Genomic DNA, 6,000 nt, shown 5'->3' with positions numbered 1-6,000 from the left:
TGTTGAACTAAATTCTTGATTCTTTATTCTTTAATCAAGTTTCAGATTTAGTCTTAAAACAGAATACAAGACTCTTTAAAAATAAGCCACCTATTATTACATCTACAAAATTAATTAAGTAATAAAATTATCTAAAAAGTCGTTAGCGTAACATGTCAGTTATGAAAGATATGCGACATGAACGCTTATAAATTGAAGAAATGTAAAATGGTTTCCGTGTTTACATAGCCTGATGTAAACACGCGGGAGGTTGGGAGAACACGAGATAAGCGTAGGAAACCAAGACGCGAGGCGGAGTGGTTTCTAGCTTATCGAGTTATCATGATAAAAGGCCATCAAATTCTTAAAAAAGATCGATAGGGTATTTAACTTTCTTATACTAAGAGGTAGTTCATTCCACAGGCGACAGATTCGAACAAAAAAAGAATTCTTAAAGACGTCAGTCCTTCTGAAAGGGACATCAAGTGAAGAAATGTAAAATGGTTTCCGTGTTTACATAGCCTGATGTAAACACGCGGGAGGTTGGGAGAACACGAGATAAGCGTAGGAAACCATGACGCGAAGCGGAGTGGTTTCCAGCTTATCGAGTTTCTTTGCTGCATTCATAAAGTACTATATTATTTTATGGTTTCCTTCTTCTACAGACAGTATCCTTGAGCAGTTTGGACTAACCAAAGAAAGAAAATATTTGCTGAAGAGCTTTCACCATCTGCTTATCTAAAGAAAATTGGCAGGGGGAGTCACGATAAGTGGCAGCGCAGTGCCATTACCTTTCCAGTAAATGTATTGTTACATTGCCAAAAATATCATAATGTAGCTGGTTGTTGTTTACCGCCGGCTCTATACGACGACGACAGCGACGAAGACGTAGTTATTTGTAAATTGCTTACTAATTTATCCATTAAAATTTGAATGAAGAAATGTAAAATGGTTTCCGTGTTAACATAGCCTGATGTAAACACGCGGGAGGTTGGGAAAACACGAGATAAGCGTAGGAAACCACGACGCGAAGTGGAGTGGTTTTCAGCTTTACATTTCTTTTATAAAATAACTAATGAAAGAGGAACGAAAACCGTGTTTACATACGCTCATGTAAAATGGTTTTATGGCCAATCAGAGCGCGCGTACTATTTGAATTATTTTATAAACATTCCTAAGACACTTAAAAAAGTAAACTGCATCATTAATTTCTCTATGATACTGCAAAGGTAATAAATTTAATTTACTAAGGCGCTCGTGCTCCGAATAATCCCTACCAAGAATGAATCTCGTAGCCCTACGTTGGACCTATTCCAAATTGTTGATGTTTCGTTTGGTATGAGGTGACCATACCACGCTAGCATATCTATTTCACCTTGGAGAGTGTGTTAATAAAATTTTTGCGTTGTCTCTCTCTGCCTCTCTCCGCCAATTTTATTCTGAAAAAATATTTGTTTTGAAGAATTAATCCCGAGGAGTCGTGACTCTTTCCTTTTAGCGGAGCCTTTCTTTGCTCCCGCTGGGTGACACGTTACGTAGAAAGTAAACTGGAATGTCTCTGTTGGTTTGAAGTAGTTTCTTAAATGGAGAACTGACTCCCTATTCAATCTTTCACCCCTATAGATAGTTGTGTCTGAGAAAGAAGCTTCTGATATTTCAGCCGTTTTAAGTTTAATTATTTTCATTTAATTGTAAGTAATTAATAGACCGCTTAGTTAATTCAGTCCTACATAAGGCTAAAAGAAGCAACCGATATGTTACTTTTCTTTGATGACACTGATCAGCACTCACTCAAAGGATAAATAATAAGTTTGCTATAAAATACTTAACAATTTTTAATAAGGGTAAAATTTAAAATGCTTATGTTATGAGAGAGAAACAACAAAAACGCCATACGAAACGTATCCGTCGATCAATGTGGCAGCTTGTTTAACTAAAACGTTTACGTCCTTCAAATTTCACTTTTGAGTATGTGCTGTTAATGAAATTGTTCGCATGCCTCTCTCTGACTTTCCCGGCCAGGTGGGTTTCTGAACAAAGTTTTGTGTTGAAGAATTATTTCTGAGGAGTAGTAACTCTTCGCGTTTAGCGAAGCCTTTGTTAGCTCCCGTTGGGTGACACGTTGTGCAGAAAGTGAACTAGAATGTCTCTGTTGGTTTGAAGTGGGTTCTTATATCGAGAACTGACTCTCTGTTGAATCTTTCACCCTTACAGACAGTTGTGTCTAAGAATTAGCTTCTGATATTTAAGCCGTTATGATTCTTGCATGATGTTTATTAACTTGGTCAATGAACTGGTTGATGACATTGTCAATCGCGAAAATTGAGACCCGCCAAAATGGTAAGGTAAGTTATGCGAATTCCAAGCCAAATCATTACCAAAAATAGTTCAAGATCAACAACTTCTGATAAAATCTTAAGAGAATGTTTCACATAAATTACGTACTGCAATCAAGGGCAATTTAGGATTGGTCCTGTTCCTGATTTTAAGCAGCCAGAGAGTGCTACTCACAAGACGCAGCGTATTAGCTGCTCATTCAGAACTCAGAAAAGAATCATTAAGTAACGCTAAGGGAGCAGTGGCTTTGAGACTCGTACCTCCACAATTTATTTTCTAAATTATTTTGTAAATAAACCTCTTCTGGTGGCTCAACGAATTTTCTGGAAATATGCTATTTCCGCAGTCCTCAGTGTTCTCGCGGTTTAAAAATCTGTTGCCGAAATTACGTCTCAAGAACGAGGCTAAGAGCGAAGTCGCTCTCATCGTTAGAAAAAATGAAGTGCTGTGCTGGCGAAAATGAGCGACTGTTTCACGAAATTTAACGTGATGGAGTGAGTGATTATTAGGGAGAGAGAGGCTATCAGCTAAGTAATGGCGGCAAAAGAAAGAAAAAAAAAAGGTGTAACTGTCCCATTTCCGGTTGCCTCCGTTTGCACGAGTTTCTTAAGCTATCTAACTCCACCAGTCCACAAACTAAATAATCTTAAATTTGTTAACGAGACTATGGTTAGCTTGACCTTGGCAGAGACGACATCCTAAGAAGTATTTTTTCACAGGTATTCGACAATTTTTCACTGTGTTAATTGTCACTCGTGACAATGAGGTTGGGAACCTTCTGCGATAGAGGGCCAGTCCGCTAACGTCTTGAACTGAACGCGATGCTCAACGGATTTGCTTGAAAGATTGAAGAAATCTGGTGCTAAAATTACGTCGCGAGAAAGAGGCTAAGTAGGAAGTCGCTCTCATCGGTAAAAAGAATAAAGTGCCGTGTTAGTGAAAATGAGCGAAACTTTTTAGAAATTTAATGTGGAAAAGAGAAAAGTAATTTGTGGAATGGAAGACATCAGTTAAGTGATGGTCGCAAAGGAAAGAAAAAAGGGAGAACTGTTCCATTTATGTATTGCAGCAATAAAGCAAATAAAAGTAGCCGCCTCTGGAAAAGACCACTAAACGTTGTTGGATGCTTAGACGTACGCCTTCTTTGACATTTCAAATTTCTTGTTTAGCGTCTGCATGCAGCCTTGCTTCAGTTGTTTTCATGTCATTATTTATCATATTATTATAATCAAACGAATTAAGGTACAAACAACAGGATAGTACTAAACAAAAGTAACTAAATGAGAATAAAAGAGTAACGATTTAAAAAGAAACCAAGACAATTTGTAAAAAAGATCGTTTCGCTATAATACTGTAATAATAACACGAGAGGTTCTATGACCGAGACTATTGAAAAGGCTGATGATTCTGTGACTTAATTATAACAAAGAAAAGACCTACGTACTTTGGTTGACGAATCGCACTAAAAAAAAATAGCAAAGACACTTGAGATAGCGGTAGCTTGGATCCCACTCATCGTAGCAAAGGTAGCGCTGTGGCCTCAACCAACTTCTTCTTTTTTTAAACGGTGCGCGTCGCACTTTTATAGTTTATTCTGCGTGAAGAAAGCTAAGGCGTTGCAAAAAGTAGTGCCCACAATAAGAACTATTTCCTAGGCAGCAAAGATTCCAAAGCTGTGATACAATTCCAGGAAAGCTCGATTTCTACCGACGCCTTCATTGTAGATCACGTAATTGACTACATAATAACTAAATATAAATCAAAAGGAAGTTTGTAGGAAATTAGTAGAAATAAACGACGTTTCGAAACTAAGTCTTATGTACCCATCGTAATCAGAGTTTGCATACTCATTCGCAGTCCATTCGGAACTCATAAAAGAATACTCCTGTAACGCTAAGGGTTTGCTGCAATATCGGTTTATCCGTCAATGATATAAATATTAATCAACTGGTTCTCAAAGATCTATTTTCTTTAAAAGACATGTATTTTTGTCTAACCAAATTGTCACATTACAGGGCGTTATCTATATCTTTCATCATTTTCGATTACATCGTAACTTCTAAGGCTGTTTTCATTGAGAGACGATAACTTTTCCCAGCAGGACCAGATGAAGGTTCGAGTTTCCTTTGCATAGTTGTAACCATCTCTAACCTATGGAGCCGTTTGTGTTTCTCAGGCCCGTGAATGAAGCAGTCCGGTAAACCAGTTGTAGTTGGCAGTGCTCGAAAGGTACGAAACGGATGCTTAGTTTCTCTTATAGCAGCAGTTGTGTGCAACATACTGCTCGTTGAATTCTTAATAATAAGCATCACCTGAACTAAGTTGCGATGTACGAGTGTGATTCTTAGTATGTGTTGTCACTAAGCCCAGGGTTAGGTTTTTTTTATCAAACTATAAGTGTCCAAATACAGCATGAGCCACTAGAGCTCAGATCAAAACATTGAAAGTTTTGTCGAACATGATTGGTTATTGACAAGCTGATCTTTAACACGAGTCCTATAATAAAATATGAAACGAGTCAAAAAGAAACCGCACTAAAGTCCAATGCAAATAATTGATTCGAAACAGTCATTTTTTTTCCGACATGTGTCTCCTGGCATAAAACGCACCAGTCCAGCGCAGGTTTCGCCTATACTGGTTTCATTAACTACGATGTATTTTTTCTAAATCATTGATCAGAATGTTTCATTTTCACTCGACTGTTCACTATGCTGCATCAAGCTTGATCAAAATGTACAGGGTCGAGAGAAATATCTTGACACGGTATGAACAAAACTCCATAAAAAGCGTATTTTCCTCAGTTCTGGTCTTTTGTCCTTACAGTCTCAAAGTATGTATCGATATATCGATAACCCGCCATCCTTTTGCGCGAGTTTCTTAAGCTAGTTAACTCCATCAGTCCAACAAACTAAATAATCTTAAACTCATTAACGAGACTCTGATAAGCCTAACCTTGGCCGAGACGACCAGCATTTTTTCACAGGTATTTGACAATTTTTCATTGTGTTAATTGTTACTCGTGAAAATAAGGTTGGGAATCATTCTGCGATAGAGGGCCAGTCCTCTAACATCTTGGATTGAACACGATGCTCGACCACAAGACGTTGTTGGATGCTTAGACGTACGCCTTGCTTGAGTTGTTTTCATCTCACCATTTGAATGTTGCTTTTTTTTTCCTTGTTGATTCTTACGAAGCGGGGGCCTACTGTAATTTTCGAAACGAAACAGGACGAAACGAATTGGAAATCTATAATTTGCAAAATAAATATCTTGTTTTTTTCGAAATGAAGATCTGTATTTGCGAACAGAGAATACTCAGCCTAGCAGCATGACAAATGCAGCTTCTAAGCAGCGCATTTAAAAATGAGAAAATAATTCCCAGGTAACACTTAAAACTTTGCGCAGATATTGCTGACTTTTCAGTGATTTTAATTCAATTTTTCTCGAATATTTACCTCCTTTGAAACTCATTTTTTTACGCGACTAAGTTGTCCGATCACTGGGCGCTATCAATTTCTATTCTGCAGTTTTAATTTATTCACCTAGGTAACGATCTCTTAGTCAGATTTCCAGCCTCAGATATAACTGTTTATTGGAGATATAGGAAGTTGGAGAAGATGAGTTATCACCCAAGAGGAAAGTGCACATCGTTTCAGTTAAGTGTAATTGTAATTACATGATACT

Source organism: Pocillopora damicornis, chromosome 2 (genome assembly GCF_964200805.1).
Source record: "Pocillopora damicornis chromosome 2, jaPocDami1.2, whole genome shotgun sequence".
In the NCBI taxonomy this organism is placed as follows: domain Eukaryota; kingdom Metazoa; phylum Cnidaria; class Anthozoa; order Scleractinia; family Pocilloporidae; genus Pocillopora; species Pocillopora damicornis.
This window is presented reverse-complemented; position numbering follows the sequence as displayed.